The sequence below is a fragment of the Rhinolophus hipposideros genome (assembly GCF_964194185.1).
Source record: "Rhinolophus hipposideros genome assembly, chromosome: 23".
Classification (NCBI taxonomy): domain Eukaryota; kingdom Metazoa; phylum Chordata; class Mammalia; order Chiroptera; family Rhinolophidae; genus Rhinolophus; species Rhinolophus hipposideros.
The window spans coordinates 32,008,955-32,036,304 of record NC_138069.1 but is presented as its reverse complement, the minus strand read 5'-3'; positions in this window follow the sequence as shown (position 1 = coordinate 32,036,304).

Below are 27,350 nucleotides of genomic sequence, written 5' to 3'. Positions count from 1 at the left end.
AATAAGAGTGGAATATTGGTGTTACTTGAAAAGGAAAATAAGGTGAAGATAGGGTTTGTTTTACAGGTGATAGAAATTACAATGTATGTGCAGGATCTAAAAGAGAGAAGACATCATGTCAAAATGGTGTGAGGAAACTGCTGGATCCATGTCCATGAACAGGCAAAATGATATGGGCTCAAGTGCACAAAGGGAAGGCTAGGCTTTTCGTAAGAATACGGACAGCTCCTTTGTGATAACAGGAGGAAACCGGAGGACATGTGGGCTCGGATGGTCTCTGTTCCTTACTGTGAATCATTCTTTTGTTTTATACAAGTTGTAGACCTTTCAGTGGACTTCTTGTACTTTCTGTACCCTAGCATACCTTCCAAGACACAGATTACATTTTCTTCTTTTAGATGCTTGCTTCAGAGTGAATAGCTCATGCTTTTTACTGTCTTTCTTAAATTCTGATAATGCTTAGTAATTGACATGACAGATTTCAGTGTTTAACATATAATAAAGCCTTGTTTTGTTCTGTTTCGCGGTTAAAGGCTGAAGATCACTGTAATGGATCCACACAGCTCCCTTGTAAATATACACATTTTTAAGACCCCACGTAAGTCGCTATTTATCAGAGAAGACTAATGTGACTTAATTATTACTGCCTGTAATATACTGGTATCACTATATTTGTTCTAGGCTAACATGATGTTGTCTATCTCCATTTTATCTCATAATTTTAAAAGATATTAGGAAAGGAACAAAATGTGGGAAAGGAAAATACAAGTAGGTTCTGTTTTATATGCCAGTGTGATTCTACTGATAGTGGATTGTAGATTGAGAAGATTTGTGAGGCAGCTTCAGGCTCAGTGGGAAAGTTTATTGAGATAATTTATATGTGTCATAGAATACAACTCTATCAGCATTCTTTCGATTCCTCTAATGAACTAAACTGGAGCTGTTTGGAGCTGCTTCTCTTCTGGCCCCCTAAAATGTCAACGACATTCTTAACTCCAACTCTTTGTTTTGCTAGGACACACTTCATTTTCATATATTGGTTTATATGTCAACCCCTCAAATCTAAATTGTCCCTCCCTCTGCACCCCTTTCTCATCCCTGCCATTATTCTATCTCAAGTACCATGTTCTTTTGAGATTTCCATAATCAGTACTGATTGGCGTTTATTTTTGTGCTTCTATAAGATGGATCTAGCACAGTACTTGGCACACAATTCATACTTCAAACGTATTTTCAATGAATGGATGGGAAATGCATGGACAGATTGATGCATGGGTGGGCAGATGGATAGATCGCGAATGTATATGTAGATCCCTCAGAACTGTTATCTTTTACCATGAACTTAGACTGTGAAACTCATTAAGTTGTGTGGATTTTTTTGTCAGAAAAATAAAACAGAATATTTTCTAGCTTTGATTAAAAATAATTTTAATTATTATTCCAGGTATCATTCAATAGATGTACCATAGCATCTCTACTGTAAGCCAAACATGGTGAAAATGTTTATCTACCCTGTTTCCCCGATCTAGCCAGACAATAGGCTCTAATGCGTCTTTTGGAGCAAAAATTAATATAAGACCCAGCATTATTATCTTACCTTATCTTATCCTACCTTGTCTTATCTTATCTTACATTAAAGACCCAGTCTTATAGTAAAATAAGACTAGGTCTTATATTAATTTTTGCTCCAAAAGATGCATTAGAGCTGATTGTCCAGCTAGGTCTTATTTTGGGGGAAATGTGGTGTGTATCAATTCTATTCCTTACAATGCTCCTTCAGTGCACAGAGTATTATCTTTTTTGTGTGTGGATGGGGAATCCGAAGTTTAGTAAAGTCAACCAATTCTCTTAAGATCCTATAGTGAGTATGTGGGACTGAAACCCTCTGACTCCAAAACCATTGCTCTTTCCGCTACACTAAGCCTCTATGTAGAATGTTAACGTTCTGATAATATTATTAATAAATCCATCATAAATATATATTATGCATTATTTTCAAATTAAACCTTGATTAAATTACCTATGCATTAATAAGCACACATACATAATGTTAATACTGGCACAAACAACAGTAATGATATGTAGAGGGTGCAAGCTGGTGGCCCCTGAGCCAGATATGCTTGTTGATTTGTTTTGAGGGGTAAAGTGTAGGAATTTAGGAAGAAAGGGAAGCAGTAGGTGATTTAAAAATTTGAGTATTTTGTGAATTGGAAGATTTCACACATACAAACACACACACACACACACAGATATGACTTCTCCTGAGCAGGCTTTAGCTATTTTAACATAGGACTGCATTCTTGCTGGCAACAGTGAGTTGGAACCTTGAACCACTGGCCCATTTTGATGAGGTAGCGCCGTCTGGTGCAGCATTACCAGCAAGCAAGCCAATTTATTTAGACAACCTGTTTGGTAACTGTAAACATTTGCATTTGAAATCAATCAGATAATATATCTAAGAACTTTCTTTTAGATAGAATCTCAAGAATGTTCTATCTTATTCCCCATTTCTCTATGTAATTGAGTTATGGTAACTGGCAGCAAAATGTAGGAAGGGGGGAGGAAGGACTTCTGAAGATGGCGGACATTTTCTTATTTTACTGGCGCTACATCAGACGTCATTACCAAAGCTTAAAAACACTTTTTACTGCAAATCAGAGTTAATGTGAAAAATAAAGTAATAAAATTACTTTTAATCATTGAAGACATATTTATATCTACTTCCATGATACTGATAAATGTCTGATTAAGCTGTAATAACACACAATTGAGAGGAGGGGAAAAAAATCTAAGATTAATCATCATCCAAAACCCCAGATTCAGTTTATACTAATGTTCACTTTTTAAGAGAAATTTAATAGGTTCCTTTTAATCTGGATTGAGTAAACAGGAAAAACAAAACAAAATGTTAATTCCCAGGTCACCATGTTTGTTTCGTATTCCTAGTGGCATGAGACTAGTTTGATGAGAGAGAAGGAAAAATATTCTATAATGTTAAAATTACGTATGTTGTCTTCCAATGATTTTAGGCAAGAATGAGAACTCTTGTATGTAAGCCTAACTGATGGCTCAGTTATCTGTTGCACAATGTGATTGATGATTAAACCAAACTTTGAGCTTCCCTTCAGTGTTTTCAAGAGGATATTGAGATATTAATAGGAACAGTAAGTAAACAAATAATGAACCTGTGAGATTCTTTTTCCCATGCAAAGGGATTGAATAATGTTTGTTACTCTTTTGTTAAAAAGGACAAAGAAAGTGTAGCCAGTGGGCCCAGGGTTGTCATTTAGAAAGCTAACAAGCTTCAATACTAAAATAAAACCAGGCTCACTGCAAATGTTAGCTCCACAGGTTATGTGCATCTCTAACCTTCAGAGTAGTCGTCAGATCTAAACTTACCACCTGTGACCTTTTAAGCATGAATGTCAGCATCACCTGGTCCTCTTGATTATAAATAGATAGTACCAGGTAGCAAATACTTTCAATACAAGTTTCCCAGAATTACATTTTGATACAATGCATTCATAACTACACGGGTATGGATCTCTAAAATACTGGGATGTTATCAGATATCCAAATAATCGTGTATGTGCATGAAATGGTACCATTCCACACACTTTCGAGATTCACTCAATCTTAGATTAAAATGTCTATAAAATATGGGGCCGGCCCGGTGGCTCAGGCGGTTAGAGCTCCGTGCTCCTAACTCCGAAGGTTGCCGGTTTGATTCCCAGATGGGCCAGTGGGCTCTCAACAACAAGGTTGCCAGTTCAATTTCTCAAGTCTCACAAGGAACGGTGGGTCGCACGCCCTGCAACTAAGATTGAACACAGGACCTTGAGCTGAGCTGCCACTGAGCTCCCGGATGGCTCAGTTGGTTGGAATGCATCCAACTCTCAACCACAAGGTTGCCAGTTCGACTCCCGCAAGGGATGGTGGGCTGTGCCCCCTGCAACTAGCAACGGTAACCTGACCTGGAGCTGAGCTGCGTCCTCCACAACTAAGACTGAAAAGTAAAATTAGGAAGTCTGTCACCCATAGTACTGCATACTGTAGCTATACATGTCCATCGAAGAAACATGGTACCAAGTAGAAAAATGTCTTACGTATACACCCAACCCAAGGATTGTAAAAACTACTGAGTCAAATCATCATTCTCTCATCTCCTTTCCATATGTATTTTAATAAATCTTTCTAACATACATGTGTAAAAGCTCAGGTAATAAAAAGTATTTTCCTTTTTATAGATAGCAAGGGATTTGAGAAATAAATCATTCTCATATTCAATGATAAAGACTTATACTTGCTCAGTAGCTATGAATATATTCATAACTTATTGATAGCCTTAACTATATATTTATTTAGATTGTATAGTTAATATGTATTGAATACTTTTGTGTCAGACATTGCACTAAGTGCTTAGCATGCACAAGTAACTTCTTTTGGCATGTAATCTTAGATGAGGAATTTGCAAATAAATAAATTTAAATAATTTAACCACATTCAGTAGGGAAGAGATTCAGGATTTTATTTTTTAGCTGCATTCAAATCCAAAGTCAATAGAGAAACACTATATTATCCCAGGGAAATATACGTTTACACACACACACACACACACACACACACACACACACACACTCATACACATTTATACAAACACACCCATATGTACATGCATACATATTCGCACAAACATGGACGTATACATGATCACATGCAAGTAAAACATCACTGATGTGAATTATACATGAGTTACTGAGAGAATATAAAATGAGCACTTACTATATGTGTATACTTATGGAGTAATTTCATCAATTTTCATAATCAAGATGAGTTCTAGTACCAAACTCTTCATCTTCCCTTCAACCTTTATTGGCTCCTCCTGAAGTCTCTATTTCTATTTTTGTCATTACTATTTTACTGCCCATTCAATTGGATATTTGTAATCTTTATCAGTTCTTCCATTTTTCTCACTTCTTTCTCATATCCAATCTCTGACTCTATGCTTCATGCCTTTGTTGAGGCAAAACCTCCTTCTTGCTTTGTTGGCAGCTGATTCTAGTTGTTTATTTTGTGACACTTTCACAAAGTACCTTATTCTTAGAGAATCCTGCTAATGTATTAGTTGTTGGGTTTGAGTTACTGCTTTTAGACGAATTTGCATGTTAATCAAAGACCTTTCAGACTAAAATATCTTCAAGAACTGAATGTACACCTTTATTTCCACATGACAGTATTTTATCAGAATTTGTGTTATCTTGAACGTTTCAACTATCTGTTACACAGCTGCCCATCCAAAGATACATTCAACCTCTGTATTGAATATTTCCACCAACCTTCTGTGACGGAGAAGATTTTCTCTGGCAGACAGTTTTTGAAAAGACATGCTCTTCACTGTGTAGTGACTAGTCCATTCTGGGACAATAAGTATTTTAAAATTGAGCCAATCAGTCAAACCCTATTCCAGTTTGAGATCATTTCTTTATCAGTGACAGTGAAAGTGTGTTTGACAGAAAATGAGATCAAATGGTGCCTTTTAGTATACTACACAGAATACCTAAAAATAAATGAAGACTGTATCAAGTGTGTTTAATATACTAAAGAGAAACTCTTAGGTATGGACATGAATCATCATAAAAGTCTGAAATCTTAAATTTGAACAATGAAGGCTTTTTTTTTTTCCTCTATGCCCCTGATTCTGAAGAGAGCCTGACAGCAACAGAAACAAGAAGAGGCGTAGATGTCCTAACATGACCTAAGTGGTAGCTGTGAAAATGATGTCTGTATTTGTTTGATATGCCTATCTTGCCAGTTTATACAATTTCATAAATGAGGGTTTTGTGTATTTTCATGTTGTCCCCTTTTTTACCAAAGTGTCTCTTTTTGACTTTACCTTTCATGACAGGAACACTGCAGTTGAAATTCATTCATGATAAGGGAAAATGTTTCAAATGGTAGGGAAATTATGAGATCAGAACCTCTCCTATTTGGACAATTTTACATGCTCTTCCACTAAGATTTTGCTTGAGATACAGGAACAATCAGGCTTTACAAGGCCTGTGAATTCCTCCTAACTCAAATATGAGTTTCAGGCATAGGTGGAGAGCCTGCTGCCTGGGGAGCTGAAGGGAACAGAGTAATGAAAGTGACTACAGTGTTTCATGAAGAGACGTCTACCACCACGTCTACCACCACGTCTACCACCTATATCTTTGTATCGAGTTTGTGCTCTGGGAAGAGACCGGATCTTTAACATCCAGACTGTTTCAAATCCTTAACGCAATCCTTGCTACATCCTTCCTAAAACTCCTATGGAAACTACATAGTGGTTGAAGGAATAATGGCTGGACCAGGAGTTGGAACTGTTGGGCTCTAGGCCTAACTCCCACATCAACTAGGTCTATTAACCTTTGACAGGTGGCAATGATTCTCTATCACAATGTTCTCTCTCGTCAAAAAATGATTAATGTATACATATATATTATGGTGTGAAGCACCTGTGACAATTAACTTGGAGGCCCAAAACTCTTTAAACCTCTTTTGGTGTGAGATGTGAAGCCCCCAGCCTCTAGCTGTACAGATGTATAAATGTTATATTCATTACAGAAAACAAAGAACCATAAGTATAGATCTGAGCGCAAAAGGAGGCAGGAAGTTTTACTTCCAGAATGACGATTACCTATGTCCCTGACTAACAAGCAAACCTGGAGAAAACTTAGAAATAAGAAAATCAAATCATGTAAAGAGTTTGGAAATTGTACTAAGTGCATACAGAAATGAAGAAACACTTATTTGAGGAATTATACTAAAACTTATTAACAACTGCAGGGGTCTGGCATTTGACCCATTCCCTACCTCTCCGTCCAACTGTTTGGTAGAAGCTCCACTCCACATAAGTGTATGGGCAGCTGCAGTCAGGAAGATGGGATTCATCTCTCGTCAGCTCCCAGTCAAGGCTTACCATGTCTTACTGGGAGGGGCAGGTTGCCAGCACTTCTGGTCTCCTCCAGCTCCGAGATGAAGGGCTAATTTCATGGGAACATAACTCTCTTTCTCCATCCAGCCCTACTCATAGGACAGGGGCGCTACCCCAGGCATGGAAGCTGATAGTATTGGAACCCAGCTCTCACCCCAGCTCAATCTTAAGGCCAAGCTTCCATGCCGGAAGGTTCAAGCTAAGAAACCCAGAAGTTACTGTTCTTCCCAGAGTCCAGTGTAGTGTCTCAGAAAGTTTGCTCGGGGAGAGATGATCAATCAGAAAAGAAACTACAAAGCTCTCACAATGTGAACTGATTTTATTTGAAGCAAATATTGGGATATTAAAGCCTATGAGCACTCTCAAGGATAATAACTCCTCTTAGTTATACTCTGTATAGTATTTTTTATTAAAATTATTGGGGTGTTGCTAGTATTGGGCCATGCTAGTTGGTATACATTTATATCTTATTATAATTTGATTTCTCTTTCCCTGATGGCTACTGATGTTGAGCAACTTTTCATGTGCTTATTGGCCATTTGTATATCTTCTTTGGAAAAATGTCTATTCAGAAAGCGGCATTTAAAGGAGTGTCTCCCAGACAACACTTTTTAAAAAATAGAACCTTCAGAGTACTCAAATTCTTCATAAATTTAAGAAGTCTAAAAATTAAATGATATATGTTTAATATACTGTTTTGTACATAGTAAATACTCAATAGATTCTAGGCATTTCTATTGTTTCCACTTAGCCAATGAAGAAACACAGGTTTAATTAAGTGTCTAGCTTATGTTCCCACAAGCATAAATGAGCAGAACCAGGATTTGAATTTGCTTCTGTTTCTCCTGCACATACAACCATTTATGTCAGCTGATTTCCCCATTTATGGCATTTCTGTGCCCTAATTTATCTGATGCCTACAATGACTATCTTCCAGTACAAAATGTTTCAATTATACATCACAATTAAAAAAAAAAAAAGTCCAAACCTCTATATGAAGTCAGATTCAATTTTAGTTGGCTCTTCCTAAAAATTACACTCGAAACCTTTAGGAGGGTTTCAGTGTGAGAATAAAATCATAGAAGAAGGATGTTAATGCAGTCTTTATTGACAACAAGTATAATTATTAGGATCCATTATAAACATATGCATGAAATTTGCATATGGATAGTTTTCATTAACAGAGTAACATGAACCAGCAATTACATAGTGATTTTGCATTTCTTGTTATTAGAATGTATAAACATTTTATCATTTCACCCTTACAAAAACTTTGTGAGGTAGGTTGCAGAAGTGTGCTACTATAGACAATAAAGAAACTAAAGTTTGGGAAATAAGAGGGATTATTCCAGTACTGCAGAGCTAGTAAGTGGTAGAGCTGTCTGACCGTCGGGAGCATTTTCCAGGTATCATGTTACCAAGTCCAAGTACTTCAGGCAAGAAATAAGAAGTGCTTTGCAACTCAGTCACATCCAATTTTAATACTGGCATACTCCCCCCACTCCAATGACATTTACTTAAAAATCAAACAGAGAATCAGTAGCATTTGAAATAAAGAGAAGTCATTGTTCTTTATGCTGGACATAATGCTTATTTAATATTGACATGATGGAGACAGACTAGTGAACCGTTGTTATTGCAAGAATCCAGAGCACATATGTGCATGTCAAATGAGGCGTCAACTGTATTGGCTTGCCGCGGGCCCGTGCAACCAGGAGGGCTTGTCCTGAGGGGGAAGGGTGAGGAGATTGAGAAAAGACACAGAGACAGGAAAGCTGGGATCAGGAGGTCCACTGTCCACCTCTAATGAGAAATGCTTCTGTGTCATCATCCAGACTTTTCATAATGGCTGTTATTTATATCCCTTCCACCAATAACCGTTCTGTACATCTAGTATTAAGACCTTTGTAGAAGGGAGGGGAGGGAAGGGAAAGGAAGAGAAGGGAAGGGAATACACTATGTGATACGTCCTGAATCTTGAAGATCCAGTGGCATGGAAAGAAAATATGATTTGTTTCTCAGCACACCAAAGATTCTGTTTATCAGAAAGAAGTTCCAGACAGCTTACTGCAGATGACTCATAAACTCTGACCAGACCCAAAAAGGGGGGGGGGGATATCACTATCAAAATGACCACTGTAAGCCAATGTGCTTTTCTGTGCTGTGATTTCTCTGTCATGGCTCTTCAGGGTCCTAATCAAAGTCTTTCTGGCTTGTTGCCCTCTGCTCTGCAAATTCTGGTTCTATTTATATCTATAGCTTATCCACTCAGAGACCCAGAAATGAGAAAGACAACAAAAAATCATTAGATACATCAGTGACTGAAAACTCATGTAGATATCCTGAGGGTGGGATACAATGTGGAAGATAACATGAAAAATATCTTATTCTCATACTTTACAATGTGGGAAACAATGTGGGGTTAAAAGTTTAGGTTCTGAGTCTGGATCCTTTTGTTTCTGCTCACTAGCTCTGTGTTCTTGAACAACTTACCCTCTCAGTTCCTTCAGTTTTCTGATCTCTAAAACTCAAAATAGGGATGTATAACCAGCCTGGCTATTTGAGGATTAAATAAAGTAACATACTTAAAATACATAGAATAGCTTTTGATATTAAGAAAGCCATTTAGTAAAGACGAGCTATTGTAATTAAAAGTGTATCATTTGATTCCCACAAAAATCATGTGAGATCTAGCACATTAAACAGCATTACACCCAATTTATAGCTGAAAAAAAAAAATGCCCCAAATGGTCAAATGAAGGTAAGCTGCTCCTGGAACGTCAGAGTGAGGAGGTTGGCAAAAATCTGTCCCCTAAAAGTAAATATATAGTTGAGCAAAACTGCCAAAAAGAGCCATTTTGGTGCATTGGGGTTCAGCCAAAGGCGTAGAGCAAATGGAGATGCATTTATTTATTTTTTTCCCCATGGAGAACTACTAAATTTTACATAAGAATAGAGGGAGTCTGTAGCATTCTTGCCTGGAGTTACTCACATCCCCCCAGCCTCCCAGCTAAATGGGCATGGTGATTCTGCAAGAAAGGTGTAATTTGAGAAAATCAGTAGCATTGATGCAGAAGAAGCGTCAGTTAATTTGGAGGGGAAGGCAAAAACCCTGCATCCAGCAGAGCAAAGCAAAGGCCTGAAGATAGCCTAGGCTGACACTGCAGTCCCAGGTGGGGGAAGCTGCAGAGCTACTCACAAACCAGGTGATTGTACAGCAAGATCTGGGAGGGCAGACATCAGCAACACACTGGGAGGAAAATGAATTCCATTAATATAGTCCAGGCACGTGACTGAACACAACAAAACAACTACAACCTTCAGGGAGAATAAAAATCAGAAACAAGGGTCACTACGATATATTATCTGCAATGTCCCGTTCAGACTTCCTTTAATATTTCTTATAAACTAGTCTGCTAGCAATTAAGTTCTTAGTCTTGTTTTATCTAGGAATGTCTTTTTTTCATCTTCAGTTCTGAAGGATGATATCACTGGAGATAGAGTTCTCGGTTCCACTTTTATTTTTTCCTTTCTCTCATCCCACTGCTTTCTGGCCTTCATTATGTCAAATTAGAAATCTGCTCTTAATCATATTGATGTTTTTCTTTACTGAGGGGTCTTTGTTCTCATTAGGCCTAGCCCAAGGTTACAAAGATTTTATCCTGTGTCTGATAAAGAAGTTTTATAGTTTTATTTAGGTTTTACCTTTAGGTGTATGCCCAATTTAAGTTAATTCTTTTTTGTTATTATTTCAAGATATCCAATTGTTGGAACTCCATTTGTTGAAATGACTATCCTTTCTCCATTAAATTGCATTTTATCTTTATAAAAAATCAGTTGTCCATATCAGTGTGGGACTATTTCTGGATTCTATAATGTATTTAGTAAGAATGTATAATCTGACATAACTGAGTGTGGTCGTCTATAAATATGTAAAATATCAATTATTAAAAGTTTTGTGTGGATGTTTTAGTCTTCCACATCCTACTGTATCTATATATTTTTATATCCTGGGACAATATCACTCTATATGTTTTTCTTGCATTGTTTTTGAAGAGAAAACTACTATTTCTGACCTTTGACTACCTGTATCTGCTTTTATTTTCTGTCTATATGTTATATTAATTTATCACAGAGAACAATTAAGTTCTTCGGAAATACTTGTAGATGTGTTTTAGTATTTCGAAGACTGTAAGAGTAGAGGCTAGAAATAGCAAAGGAATAAGAAATTTGCATTGTAATCATGTAGGTTATGAATTCCTCGGAAAGCTTTTTCTTTTCCTCAATGATGCTAGTACCAAAACAGCAATTTATGCTATGTCTCTACTTGCTGGTTCTCCTTGTTCTATTTAGTCTAATTTCTCACAGACTATATCATCATTCAAGGGTCACTTCTTGTAGGAGTCTCCCCACCTTGCACTGCCCAAAGTTTTGTCTCTTGAGTTTGATGCAACTGCCCTCATCAAAGGCTCTAAGTGGTAAATGTCAGAACACCTGAGATTTCAATGCCCATGGAAGTCCAATGAGGAGATAGATATGTGGATATAAATTTTGACATACATAGGTATAGATGTGTGTGTGTGTGTGTATGTTTGTGTTTGTGTAGGTATGAGAAAAGACTACTCTTTATGATTATTAAAATTACATATAATGAGGTTGTCTCCATGAACATGAAATTTACGTATCAGTTTACATTTGCAGTTGAGAAATTGTCATAATGCATCTGGAAATTACTTGTTAAAAGTAGTCCCCTAATTAGAGTTCACACATCCACTAGTTACTAACCTGAAATCTTGGACTCAAGGAAATTCTCTAACTCTTTTTGGTTTCTTGCAAATACTTCCTTCTTATAGATTGATTCTCTTCCTTCTTATAGATTGATTCTCATGCCAAAGCCTAGTTTGATAGTTTCTCAAGTTTTGAGACTGCTCTAGCCAGCATCTATGTGCTTACTGGTAAGCAGGTATAAATTGTACCTTACATTTTGTGTCTGAGAAAAGGTCACACTTGCAGGTAAGCAAAATCCAGACCTATTCCACAGAGATAATAAAGGCTATAGCTGCATGTAACTGTGGTTCGGCCAAAGTGATTTACTAAAGTTTCAAAACTCTAAGCTTTGCAATAAAGTTTTATTTGAAAAAAATATCTATATTGGCTGTTTTTCACTTCTTTCTTTTTTATTAGATAACTTCATATTGCTTCTCTGTAAACCACACACAGAATGAGACAGCTGTGCCAAACATGTCAATAGTTGATTCTCTGGCAAATCTTCAGTAGTTTGAATAATGTATTATTTAAAATATGTGGGAAATATTTAGAACCTCAGGAGTCAGAAATAAAATCAAAAACCTCCCTTTTCCTATCATGTCCTAAATTTCTAAATTGCTTTTCTTCCGAAATGCAGGTAGAATGGGCTTGAACACATTTGATATATATGCATGCCTTAAAAAAATCAAATATATTTATTGATTTCATTATTTTTTTAAAGTGAATCTCAAAGTAGTTTCCATATTAGCATAGTTAAAGTGATTTCATTGTTTTAAAATTTACATTCTACCGCCTCCCCTTTGTCTGTATCTCTGGGTCCATTTCTGTTTTGTTTTTTCATTTATTTTGTTTTCTTAGATTCCACATATAAATGAAATCATACGAGTATAGTGTTTGTCTTTAACTTTCATGTAGTATAATACTTGCTAGATCCACCCATGTTGTAACAAATGGTAAGATCTCATTCTTTTTGTATTGCTGAATAATATTCCGTGTGTGTTTGTGTGTGTGTGTGTGTGTGTGTGTGTGTGTGTGTGTGTATACAGGGGTGCCAAAAAGATGTATGCACATGATTTGTATTGATCTTTTGTTATTGTTACATATTGAGTATTACAATTTAATACTTTTTTCCTTACTTAAAATGTGTATACATTTTTTTGGCAACCTCTGTGTATGTGTATATATATGTGGTTTCAGGTCTTACATTTAAGTCTTTAATCCACTCAGAATTGATTTTTGTATATAAGAAAGTAGTTCAGTTTTATTTTTTGCATGTATCTGTTCACTTTTGCCAACATCACTTATTGAAGAGACAGTCTTTACTCCATTATATGACCTTACCTCCTTTGTTGTAGATTGACTATGTAAGTGAGGATTTCTGTTTTATTCTGTCTATTCTATTCCATTGATAAATATATCTATTTTCATGTTGGTACCATACTGTTTTGATTACTGTAACTTTGTAGTGTTGTTTGATATCAGAAAGTGTGGTACCTCCTACTTTGTTCTTTTTCAAGATTTCTTTGACTATTTGGGGTCTTTGTGGTTACATATAAATTTTAGCATGAGTTACAATTGTGAGAATGCCATTTATATTTTTAAAATTTAAAATATTTGAGGTGTTTTTCTTTCTTCATTAGCGTTTATTGGAGTGACAATTGTTAGTAAAGTTACATAGATTTCAGGTGTACAACTCTGTATTACATCATCTATAAATCCCATTGTGTGTTCACCACCCAGAGTCAGTTCTCCTTCCATCACCATATATTTGATCCCCCTTACCCTCATCTCCCACCACCCTCCCCCTTTACCCTCTGGTAACCATAAACTATTGTCTGTGCCTATGAGTTTTTGTTTTTCATTTGTTTCTCTTGTTCTTTTGTTGTTTTTGGTTTATATACCACCTATCAGTGAAATCATATGGTTCTCTGCTTTTTCTGTCTGACTTATTTCACTTAGCATTATAATCTCAAGATTATATGTTGTCAGAAATGGTCCTATTTCACCTTTTCTTACTGCCGAATAGTATTCCATTGTGTATATATACCACAACTTCTTTATCCATCCATCTATCGAAGGACATTTTGGTTGTTTCCATGTCTTGGCCACCGTAAACAAAGCTGCAATGAACATTGGAGCACACATGTCTTTATGGATAAATGTTTTCAGATTTTTTGGGTAGATACCCAGGAGAGGAATTGCTGGGTCATATGGTAATTCTATTCGTAATTTTTTTAGGAGCCTCCACACTGCCTTCCATAGCGGCTGCACCAGTCTGCATTCCCACCAACAGTGGATGAGGGTTCCTTTTTCTCCACAGCCTCTCCAACATTTGTTACTATTTGTCTTGTTGATGATAGCCATTCTAACTGGGGTGAGGTGATATCTCATGGTGGTTTTTATATGCATTTCTGGGATGATTAGCGATGCTGAGCATTTTTTTCATATGTTTGTTTGCCATTTGTATCTCCTCTTTGGAGAAATGTCTCTTTAGGTCCTCTGTTCAGTTTTCAATTGGGTTGTTTGTTTTCTTGTTGTTGAGTTGCATGAGTTCCTTGTATATTTTGGATATTAGGCCCTTATCTGAGGCACTGTTTGCAAAATTCTTCTCCCATTCAGTTGTTTACCTCTTTATTTTGCCGATGGTTTCTTTCGCTGTGCAGAAGCTTTTAACTTTGATATAGTCCCATTTATTTATTTTAGCTTTTACTTCCTTTGTCTTTGGAGTCAAAGTCATAAAATGCTCTTTGAACCCAAGGTTCGTAAGTTTAGTGTCTATGTTTTCTTCTATGCAGTTTATTGTTTCAGGTCTTATGCTTAAGTCTTTGATCCATTTTGAATTAATTTTGATACGTGGTGACACATAGCAGTCCAGTTTCATTCTTTTGCATGTGGCTTTCCAATTCTGCCAGCACCATTTATTGAAGAGGCTGTCTTTCCTCCATTGTATGTTTTTTGCTTCGTTGTCAAAAATTGTCTGTCCATATTTATGTGGTTTTATTTCTGGGTTCTCAAGTCTATTCCACTGGTCTATGTGTCTGTTTTTCTGCCAATACCATGCTGTTTTTATTATTGTAGACCTGTAGTACAAGCTAAAGTCAGGCAGTGTGATACCTCCAGCATTGTTCTTTTTTTTAAAGATTGCTTTGGCTATTCAGGGTCTTCTGTGGTTCCAAACAAATCTGATGATTTTTTATTCTATTTCTTTAAAAAATTCCATTGGGATTTTGATGGGGATTGCATTAAATTGCCTTGGGTAATATGGCCATTTTAACTATGTTGATTCTTCTAATCCATGAGCACAGAATGTCTTTCCATTTCTTTGTGTCTTCTTCAATTTCTTTAAAAAATGTCTTATAGTTTTCAGCATATAGGTCTTTCACATCCTTGGTTAAGTTTATTCCTAGGTATTTTATTCTTTTGGCTGCAATTGCAAAAAGAATTGGTGTTTATTTTTTATTTTTTTCTGTGATTTCATTCTTAGTGTATAGGAATCCAATAGACTTTTGTACGTTGATTTTGTAGCCAGCAACTTTACTGTATTCATTGATTGTTTCTAATAGCTTTTTGGTGAAGTCTTTAGGGTTTTCTATTTATACCATCATGTCATCTGCAAAGAGTGATAATTTAACTTCTTCATTCCAATTTGGATGACTTTTGTTTCTTTCTCTTGCCTGATTACTCTGGCGAGGACTTCCAACACTAGGTTGAAAAGCAGAGGTGATAGGGGACAGCCCTGTCGTGTTCCTGAACATAGAGCAAAGGGCTTCAGTTTTTCACCATTAATTGAGTTTAGCTGAGGGTTTGTCATAGATGGCCTTTATTATGTTATGGTATTTTCCTTCTATACATATTTTATTAACTGGTTTAATCAAGAATGGATATTGTATCTTGTCAAATGCTTTTTCTGCATCAATTGATGTAATCATATGATTTTTGTCCTTTATTTTATGTGCTGTATCACATTGATGGATTTGCAGATGTTAAACCATCCTTGTGCCCCGGAGATGATCCCACTTGGTTGTGATGAATAATCTTTTTAATGCATTGTTGCATTCAATTTGCTAGAATTTTGTTTAGGATTTTTTCATCTGTATTCATCAGAGATATTGGTCTGTAGTTTTCTTTTTTTGTGCTGTCCTTACCAGGTTTTGGTATCAGGATAATGTTGCCCTCATAAAATGAGTTGGGGAGTACTGTATCTTTTTCAATTTTTTTGGAAGACTTTGAGCAGGATTGGTATTAGATCCTCTTTGAAGGTTTGGTAGAATTTACTAGTGAAGCCATCTGTTCCGGGACTTTTGCTTTGGGGAAGGTTTTGGATGACTGATTCAATTTTGTTACTGGTGATCGGTCTGTTTAGATTTTCCAGTTCTTCATGGTTCAGCCTAGGAAGGCTATATGCTTCTAAGAATTTGTCCATTTCTTCTAGGTTATTGAATTTGGTGGCATATAGTCCTTCATAGTATTCTTGGATGATCCTTTGTATTTCTGTGGTGTCCATGATGACTTCTCCTTTTACATTTCTGACTTTGTTAATTAGTATCTTCTCTCTTTTTATCTTAGTGAGTCTAGCCAAGGGTTTGTCAATTTTGTTAATCTTTTCAAAGAACCAGCTCTTTGTCACATTAATTTTTTCTATTGTCTTTTTGTTCTCTATTTCATTTAGTTCTGCTCTGATTTTTATTATTTCCTTTCTTCTTCTGACCTTGGGTTTCATTTGTTCTTTTTCTAGTTCTTTAAGGTATAACGTGAGGTTATTTATTTGGGATTTTTCTTTTTTCTTGAGATAGGCCTGTAATGATATAAATTTCCCTCTTAAAACCGCTTTCACTGCATCCCAGAAATTTTGGTAGGATGTATTTTTATTCTCATTTGTTTCTATGTACCTTCTGATCTCTCCTCTAATTTCTTCTCTGACCCTATCGTTCTTTAAAAGTATGTTGTTTAATCTTCATGTATTTGTGGTTTTTCCTGCTTCATTTTTTGCGGTTGATATCCAATTTCAAAGCCTTGTGATCAGAAAATATGTTTGGTATAATTTCAATCTTCTTAAATTTGCTGAGGCTGATTTTATGTCTCATTATATGTTTTATCCTTGAGAATGTTCCATGTACACTAGAAAAAAATGTATAGTCTGATGTTTTAGGATGAAGTGCTCTATAAATGTCCATTATGTCCATTTCATCTAATGTGTCATTTAGGGCTGATATTTCATTATTTATTTTCTGTTTGGATGATCTATCCATAGCTGTCAATGATGTATTTAGGTCCCCTAGTATAACTGTGTTTTGGTCAATTTCTCCCTTAGTTCTATTAGTAGTTGCTTGGTATATTTCGGTTCTCCCTGATTGGGGGCATAAATATTGATGACTGTTATGTCTTCTTGTTTTATAGTCCCCTTTACTATTATGAAATGTCCATCTTTATCTCTTGTTACCTTTTTCACCCTGAAGTCTGTTTTATCTGACATCAGTATGGCTACAGCTGATTTTCTCTGGATACTATTTGCTTGGAGTGTCAATGTCTACCCTTTCACTTTGAGTCTATGCTTGTCCTTGTAGCTAAGATGTATCTCTTGTAGACAGCATATGGTTGGGTTTAGTTTTTTGATCCAATCTGCTACTCTGTGCCTTTTTATTGGTGAGTTCAGTCCACTTACATTTAGGTGATTGTTGATATGTGAGGATTTTCTGTCATTCTATCTTTAGTTTTCTGGTAAAGCTGTGTCTCCATTGTTTCTTTGCCTTTTTGTTGTTGTCTATTATTTCTGTGTGGTGGTGTTTTATGATGTTTCCCTCTATTTCTTCTTTTATTACAGTATGTATTTCAGTTCTGAATTTTTTTTGAGTAGTTACCCTTAAGTTTATGTAAAAGAAAGTTTGATATTTACAGTATTCCATTTTCTTCAGCACACTTACTTTCTCCATTCCCATATTCCGGTTCAGGCGTTTACTCTCCTCCTTTTTTTATGTTTTGGTTGCCACAAATTGTCCCTGTTGATGGTGGTGGAATAGCCTCCTTTAGTATTTCTTGTAGTGCAGGTCGTGTATGAGAAAATTCCCTCAGCTTCTGTATGTCTGGAAAGGTCTTTATTACTCCTTTGTATCTAAAGGATATGTTTGCTGGATATATTATTCTTGGCTCATGATTTCTCTCTTTCAATAGTTTGATTATTTGGTTTCACTCCCTCCTAGCTTGTAGAATTTCTGCTGAAAAATCTGATAATAATCTAATGGGCTTTCCTTTTTAGGTTATCGTGTTCTTTTCCCTGCCTGCCTTGAGTATTCTTTCTTTGTCGTTGATTTTTGACAGCTTCAATACAATGTGCCTTGGAGAAGGTCTGTTGGGGTTGAGGTAATTAGGTGTTCTATTTGTTTCTTGAATTTGAGGATCCAGTTCTTTCCACAAGTTTGGGAAGTTCTCATTGACTATTTGTTTGAATATACTCTCTGTTCCCTTCTCTCTTTCTTCTTCTTCTGGTCTGCCCATTATTCTTATATTGCTCTTTCTGAAGGAGTCAGAAAGTTCTTCTAGAGTTCTTTCATTTTTTTTTAAGTCTCAAGTCTCTTTCTTCTTCCAACTGTGTCATTTCCATGTTTCTGTCTTCGATGTCACTGATTCTTCCCTCCATCTGGTCATCTCTACTACCTAAGCTGGTTATTTCATTCTTAATTTCTTCTATTGAGTTTTTAATCTCCAGAAATTCTATTTGGTTCTTTTTTAAAATTTCAATCTCTTTGGTAAAATGTTCATGTTGTTCTGTGATTGTGTTTCTGAGTTCATTAAACTGCCTTTCTGTGTTTCCTTGCATCTCGTTGAGTTTTTTCAGAACTGCAATATTGAATTCTCTGTCATTTAAGTCACATGTTTCCATATCTTTAAGTTCATTTTCTGGAGACTTTTCAGTTTCTTTCTGAGCTGTCTTGTTGCCTTGGTTATTCATGAGAATTAATGATTTATTATCTCTTTTCCTAGACATCTACAGGAGTGGGTTCTGCAACAGGTTGATAGGAAGAAGTCTTTCTTTTGTTTTCCAGTACTTGTTGGTAGAATGTTTTATTTTCTCTCAGACTGCAGCCTTTTTTTCTCTCTCACACTGTAGTGTTATGTTTTCTCCGCATTACTCCAGCTTCTCACACAATGGGGGGATTCCCTGGGAGGAGGGCTTCTCCTCTGTTAATAGTACTCCTGGGACATAGGACACAGTGTTCATGTGGGCATGCAGAGAGCTTTTGAAGTTCCAAAGCTCTTTCTGCACCAGATTCAGAACCGGTGTGTTTCAGCAGTTCTGCTTACTCCTGCAGGGATCCGCCCAGATAGGTGGGGACAGGGGCAGGGTGAGTTGTGAGAGGTGGCCCAGAACAATGGTGGCGACCACCACCACCACAGCTAGTCCTGATTCCACCGCTCCCTCCCCTTTGCCGGAACTAGTTGGGTTGCGAATCTGTGTCTGCGAACCACAATTCTGAGAACTGCAAATATTCTGTTCTTTTGATCTGACACTGCTACATTTCTGCTTCTAGCACTGGGCAGGTGAGGGCAGGGCGAGCTCTGGGAGGGTAGGAAGGGGGTGGTTAGTCTCCGTGCCTAAGGCTTTCATTCTCTGCTCAGCAGTGAGGGCTTTAACCACCGTTTTCAGCCTTCTTCCCTCAATCTTTGCTCTCAGGTCTCTGCCATGAGCATTGGGTTCACCCATGTGATATGCTGCCCTCTCATTCCTGTGGGCCATAAGCGGAGCCCTAGCAGTCGAAGTTCTTCCCTCTCCTGTAGCTGCGGTAGTTCCAGGATGCAGTGAGTTTGGAGAACTGAGCTAGGTCTGCGTCCTGCGCCCCTGCGGCTCAGTCTCCACACTTCTCCTTTTCCTCCTCCTCTGCTCGAGCAATCTACTCACCTTTAGGTGACTTCAGTAGTGGGCCTCTTCGTCTTGCCTGTCTGCTGTGCAAGGAGGCCTTTGTGAAGTTATAGTTGTTCAATTTGTTGTAAATTCTAGGGGTATTTACAGAAGCTCACCTCATGCCTCCATTTTCATGAATGACGATTTTCTTTTTTCTTTTTTTATCTCAAGTTGCCAGTAGGTTGTACCATCTTACATTTCTTTGCTATAATTGTTTTAGTTGAGGATACATTAACAAATTTTTACATACCTTAAGCAAGGCAATATTGCTTAAAATAATTAAAATATTGCTTTTTTGATAAAACTTTGTAAAATGAAAACTGAAGAGTCATTTATTGAAAGATATTTGTAGAATTGCAACCATACTTTAACAATATTCTAGATTATATGGGTATAAATTTGCTTGCTTCAACGAGTTAATCTCGTTAGCAACACATTTAAATAAAATTAGTCATAAGTGCAATTTATTGAACATGTACTATGTGGCCCACTCTAAACTACTAGCTTTATCAATATAATCTTACATATTCATCCCTGATAGTTTTTATAAATTTGATCGTTTCTTTATCAATTTTTATATATGGCAGGAGAGCATAACTACTTATAAGTAAGGCTAGGTGTTATATGCTGTGATATCATATAAAATAATTTAATATTTCTTTTTTTCTAACAGATATATTTATGCTATTTCTCTCCTCCTCCAGTATAAATTTAGTTTGAACCTTTAAGAAGCAGTAGTTTTATGCTCACAACAATCCAATAAATTTGAGATTAAAAGCCTAAAGTTAATAAAAACTAGAACAGTATATAACTGCTTTGTAAATCTTTATTACTATATTCAACCATATGCTTTGTCCATATACAAACTGCCTTTTTACACATTCTGTTATATTATTAGTTATCTGTGCATGATCTCTAGTTTCTCATTTAATGCTGTGTTCAAGTCTCTGCCTCGTATGTCTTGATATTTTTAAGTGTATAGCGTAAGGCCTGGTACAGATTAGAAGCTCAGTAATTGTTTGTGGATGATACATTGGTTCCTTACTATCTTACTGCAGTGTTCCTAAATCAAGGCAAGAAGAAATCCACCAGAATTAGATGGGGAGCTTTTTCAAACTTCACACACAGCCCCAAAAGATGTAATGTTTCCTACCACAGTAAGCTGATGGTTCTCACGGGAGTATGCTGTATTCTTCAAGTCTATTGGACTATGATAGTTTGAGAAAAACTGTCCTTGTTGTAGAATGACTTTGGGATTCAGCTGCATCATTATGTTAGATCAGTTATAACCATTCTACTCAAACTGTGTCCTGTGAACAAATACCACTCTACCAACTCTTTGTTAAGAGGTTGCAATAAATACAGAAATTGAGAGACAGTGTTTAGAAACTGGAAGATAAAGTTGACATTGCCTTGGTGTCTGAATACCTGATCAGCATGCTTATATTTTTCTTTGTGTTTCATTTTACTATTCATTATTTAAAATATGTATTTTCATTCAATCCATGTACAATGACCTGGAGATTAAAAATAAACAAACAATAACCCACTGACCTTTTACCACATAGTTTTAGAAGTGAGAGAGAGCAGGTGCAGTAAAAAGTGGGCATTTTGGATTCTTCTTCTCTCATTAACGCTACTATGGTCATTCATCACATAGAATGTGCCAAATGTATTCATAGGTTGTTTCTCAGAATATGAAGGATAGATTTAGAGCAGATCTATGGAATTATCTGTGATTTCTTAGGGAACGGATTTGGCTATTTATATGTGCTAAGGCATGGTCAGTGTGATTTGTTCTGGAAGGGGAGCAGACAGGGAAAAGTGTGGAATGAAAACTGCCAACATTACTCTGACTGGGAACCTTATCTCCCTCCATTCCTCATCATCACTGTTTCACAGGAATCCTTTTATAGGAGGAAGAAATTGGTTCCATATCAGAATACTTTAAGTTTTTTTGACATTCACCTGCCAACTCTCCATCTTAAACACTGTATACAGTAGGAATAGAGACAGCTGTGTTTCCCAACAGAGTTCAGACATCAAGAGGTGAGAAAGAAGTTTACCCTAGTGATGTAAAGGTTTTATATATATATATATATATATATATATATATATATATATATATATATATATATATATACATACATACATACATACATATATATATGTATATATATATATACATACATACATATATATATATGTATATATATATATATGTAATGAAATGCAATACTAATGTAATAGTTGTATAATTATATACACATATTCCAGAAACCCACTTCATGTTTCTAAAATGTAGAACTGCCCCTCGTACTTTCTGAAAGCCAAATTAAACAGGTAATTCTTGATCTAAAATTGTAATATGACATAAGCTGGTACACTATATCCAGTAAAGATATTAGGCAAACATGTTAAAAGTTTATAAGTTCATATCATGTCTATTCTGAACATAAGTGGCACAGAAGACAGATGTGGAGAAAGACACAAAGCAGAAGATAAAATGTTGCTATTTAAAAGGGTAGTTAAAAAACAAAAAGCACAAATAACAAAAATCAATAAACATCCCACAGTGTATTTTCCTTCTTAAATGGGTGGTCGAATGCTTAATTAAAGAACTACTTTCTTGGTGTATATGCCCTGTAGAGAGTACTTCATTCCTTTGTTTCCAGGAACATAATCGTCACATCTGTATGAAGGGCAATGTGTGTCCATAAAACAAATGTGCCAGGTAGAACATTAAAGAGTCTATTGAAATATCTGCCAGAACGATCATTTCGTTTAGACTTTCTGTTTTAATACAAGTGCATGAGCCATAACAGTAACAATCTCTACTCCCATTTAAAGCAAAAGGAAGGGGGGAAAAGTCATCTTATTCCAAAATCCTCTGAACATATCAGAATTATTTATAAACTATGCAGTATGCCCTAGTACTTGCTGTGATTGGAAACAGAAAAGAGAGAGGAAGGGAGGGGAAAAGGAAGGAGCGCTGTAAATCAAGTCACAATGCAACTGCATGCTGATTAGGAACCAAAGGCCTGTTTCAAATAAACCCCATATAAATCATCTTGTTATCCAGCAGGGGCTGATTTAAATGGGCCACCTTACATGACCCCCAAATTATTACTTGACAAGAAAATCAGACATACATCTACATATTAAGGTTTCTGATTTCTACTGGGTTTAAGTTAATGGACAAAAATATAAGAAAATGAACAGTAAAACCCATGCTCTGTGTTGCATGGCAACAGTGAGTTAAGAGAACATCCCCTCCCTCCATTTAGTCATCAGTTTCCCCAAAGGTCAAACAGAAGCACAGAACTGTTTGGCACACAGATTGCAATACCAGAGACTTTTGCTAAAACCATATGTCCTACCCAAAGAATTATGCCTACCCAAATTAAGGAAAGCTTGCCTTTTGCTCAGGAAGCAACCATACTCACAGATATGACAGTTTGGGAGGCTGATTCACAAATCCATTTTGAAAACATTCATAAGAACAATACATAGAAATAAGAATGTGAGTAAAAGTCATGCATTCTTCTTTGTAGACTGTTCTGCTTATGTAAATTGGGAAGGTTTGATGTAGTTATTAATCATTCCTGTGTAACAAATTCCCCAAAATTTAGCACTGTGTTTCCCTAAAAATAAGACCTAGCCAGACCATCAGCTCTAATGCATCTTTGGGAGCAAAATTTATTATAAAACCCAATATAATTATGTCTTATGTTAATTTTTGCTCCAAAAAACATATTAGAGCTGATGGTCTAAGTAGGTCTTAGTTTCAGGGAAATGCGGTAGGTGAAAGCCACACAAGCACATTATTTCATACAGTTTCTTAGGCTCAGGTATCTGGGACCAGTTTGGCTGAGTACTTCCGGCTCAGCGTCTGTCATAAGGCTGCAATCTCTCTGAAGCTCACTCACCTAGCCATTGTCATGAGGTCTCATTTCCTTACCATGTAGGACTTTCCATAGGGCTGCACATGACATAGCTTCTTCCAGAGAAGGAAGGAGAGAGGGAGGGCAGGGGTGGGGGAAGTGAGAGAGAGAGAGAGAGAGAGAGAGAGAGAGAGAGAGAGAGAGAACGTGCACAGTATGGAGGTCATCAAGAATGATAGTCACCAGTGTCAGCCTTGTGGCCCAACTACTCCCAACTTTCTCTCACATGCAAAATATGCTTATACCCTTCCAAAATTTATTCCATCTATCCTTCAGATAGATGTCTGGTATAAACTCATCTAAATTAAACCCAAATGTGTAAGAGTCTCCTCACATGCATTGGGGATTCAAAGACTGACTTGATTGTCTTCAAATCCCATTCTCCATTTCTTCATTCCCCTCCCTCCTTCCCTCTCTCCATGCTTCTCTCCCTTCTTTCTTTTCCTCCAAAACAAACAGTTCTATGGGAGGAGAGTTTATCTAGAGAAGTTTCCAAGAGGAGACTTGAACGAGCTAAGACCTGAATGAGAAGTAAAAGATATTAAGAGAATACAATGTAAGGCTGTTTCAGGTAGAGGAAACAGTGTGTGAGCAAGTCCTTGTAAAAAAATCACTGGTAGCTATATTTTTCACTTGTATCCTGAAAGGCACAGAATACATATATTATTAAGAATTTATAAAAGCTGGAAATTAGTCTGTTGAAGGTCCTGCGTTGATGAAATGAGTCTATGTCTTAAGGGCCCATGTCTGCTATAATATTTTATTAAAACAGCCTTAAATCCATGGTGACCCGGCCTTTCACTCACTAGAAATCATGGGATTTCTAATAGGAATGTTGGGTTATAAATTCTCTGCTCTTTTTGGAAGGTGGAAAGCTTCTTATGAAGGTGTCACTATAGTTCTTAATTGCAGAAAAGATGAACCTGAGAATTCTGAAGACTGTTTGTGCTTAGGCTCTATAGAGACCAACATTGGAAATGAGTCTCCTAGAAATGTGTCTGTTTTGGCTACATTCAATTCCTGTAAAGCAAGCACCCGGGGCATCTCGAGTGAGCAGGTGATCATCTCAGCATTGCAAGTTTATTAGGAGGAGCAAAGCTGCCAAAAGTGCAGAAAGGACACAAGAATCCTTCCTCAAAAGAAGTTTCTCTCTCTCTCTCTCTCTCTCTCTCTCTCTCTCTCTCTCTCTCTCTCTCTCTCTCTCTCTCTCTCGTAGTTTTTATGTATTTTTCCCCCTTGGATCATGCCAGTATCATAATAGTTGCCTCGTATATCTTATATATCAACTGAATTGTTGGTTCATTAAATGAATATTTGCGAAGTCAAAAAGACTTAGGAAAGCCACTGAGAGTTTTTCCCATGAGTTTGTATAAGGAAGTTCATGAATTTGTAGTATGACAGTTGAGAATAGAACTCCAAAGACCAAACATGGTACAAAAAGTGTTAATAACTGTGAAAGATATGAGATTTTACCCTATTTGCTTTCTAACAAATAAGCTTATCACATTTTTTTAAACGACTTATACATTGATAACAAAGAAGCAGCAATATGATTGATTTGTGGCAGTCCAGTGTAATAGATATGATTGCTTCCCAGTAGTAAGGAAACCTCCAAACAAGATTTTTCAATGTATTTACTGAAAAATGTTTGCATATAAGTGGACCTGTGCAGTTCAAACCCATGTTGTTCAAAGATCAACTATATAGCTAAAAAGCCTGAGCATTTTATTTAAAACAATGTTAGGTTGGTGCAAAAGTAATTGCAGTTAAAAAGGTTAAAATAATTGTAAAAACCGCAGTTCCTTTTGCACCAACCTAATATAAGAATACTGTGAAGGTGAAAAAAGGCATGCTGGCTAGGAATCTTGAGTGCAAGGAATTGCAATTCTCTGGGTTTTCTTATGCTTCATAGTCACAGACTGGCTGCTGGGAAAGTCAGCAAACTAGAGCTGCCAGTGAGTGAGGACAAAAAAAACAAAAAAAAAAACCAGAATAAGCCTGCTGCTCTCTTCAACCAAAAACCAGAAAAGGGGCAGTCTAGCAAGAGAGAAAACAATTAGACAGTAATTGCCCTACTTTGACCAGATGCCACAGAAAAAAACTGTGGTCCCACCCACAACGCTGTCAGTAAGGGCCAGTGGGAGCTTAGTCCAGCTCTCATCCAACTGTAATGGAGCATCCCGATCTCCTTCCAGACTGGTGGTAGCAGAGAACATGGAAGACTGGGTGCTCTCAGAGAAAATGGAATGGGGAGTCAAGGCTTTCTTTGTGCCTGGTATAGAAACCACATACTAAATCTGCTCTTCTATTCCAACCCAGAGATAACAGGCGCATGTCCTCCTCCCACTGGATGGATGTCAGAATAGGCCATGTGGGAAGCCAGGACTTGTACAACCTTCCAGGGTACCTATTTCCTACTCCCTCAAGTGTTTCAGGGAGGCATTTGGAAGCATTGTGGAGCAGCCCTGACCTGCCACCCTTACCCAACTATAATGAGACACCATTTTCCCTAACCAGGGTGTGGATGGGTATGGAGTGGACAACAGAGGCTAACTTCAGGTGAGGCTTGCTCCAGTGGCTCAAATGAATTGTCCAGGACTGTTTTTCTCTGTCCACTTCTCTGCTCCACTCTGGTTGGTCCCATTCCTTATAGGCTCACTTCGTCAGATGAAATGGATACTAGTAGCTTCGGGGCTGTATGTACTGTAGTCAAGCCTATATCTGGGCAAAAAGAGAAAGCTTACTTCCCTGATGTTCCCACCAAAAATCCTTAAATTGAGTCTTATTGGGCTGTTTTGTCTTAGTTGGGTCATATGCCCATTTCTTAACAAATCAGAGTAGGAAATGAGTGTGGGACACACTTCAGGACTTAAGTCATTTAATGCCTCCTTGTCTCCAGATAAAATCCAGATAAAATTTAGTGTTGCAAAAGAGAAGCTAGATAGATACTGTGTATTAACAGAATTACCCCAAAACATATAAACTAAGTTTGGGAGCTCACATATCATGTAATACCTATCATTTTGCAACTTCTTTGTGTTGAATTGTGGATAATCTCTTTAGATCTATCTTCCACTTCACGAATGTGTTCTCTGGATGTGGTAAATATGCTATACCTATTCCATTTCTAGTATTAAATTTCAACAAATTTAATCATTGAAAATACTCCTCTTCAATTTTAACAATCTTTCCTTTTATACTTATCTGATCTCCTTTCTCCTTTGAATAACTTTAAATATAATATATATCTATATATATATATAGATATATATTTATTTATTTATTAATTATTTATTTATTAACTTTTAGTATGTTTCGAATTCCAACATTTGAATTTGTGGTGAATTGCTATTTTTTCTTTATCCTGCCCCTCAGTCATAATGCCTCGCTTACTTGTATGGCCTATGAATTTTATTTATTTAATTTTTAATCAGTTTTCATTTGGTGGGAGCTTTGTCTAAGGGATTTCTTTGAAGTCTTGTTTGAAAGCACATTCCTCCAAAGAGGATTTTCATGTATTTCTGGCAGAACATTGAGTGTATTATCAGCCTGACATCAGTTTATACTGATGTCAGGCTGATAATACATGTTTGTCATGAATATTGACTCTGCCCTTAGTACCTGTATGATTTGGGGTAAGGTACACAAACTTTTGTTATCTCAATTTTCTCATTGGAATAATTGATATAATACAATAATAGTGCTTAGCTAGTTTCATGTAATATTATTTCTGTATTATCCAACTCAGAAGAAATATTTAGTAATT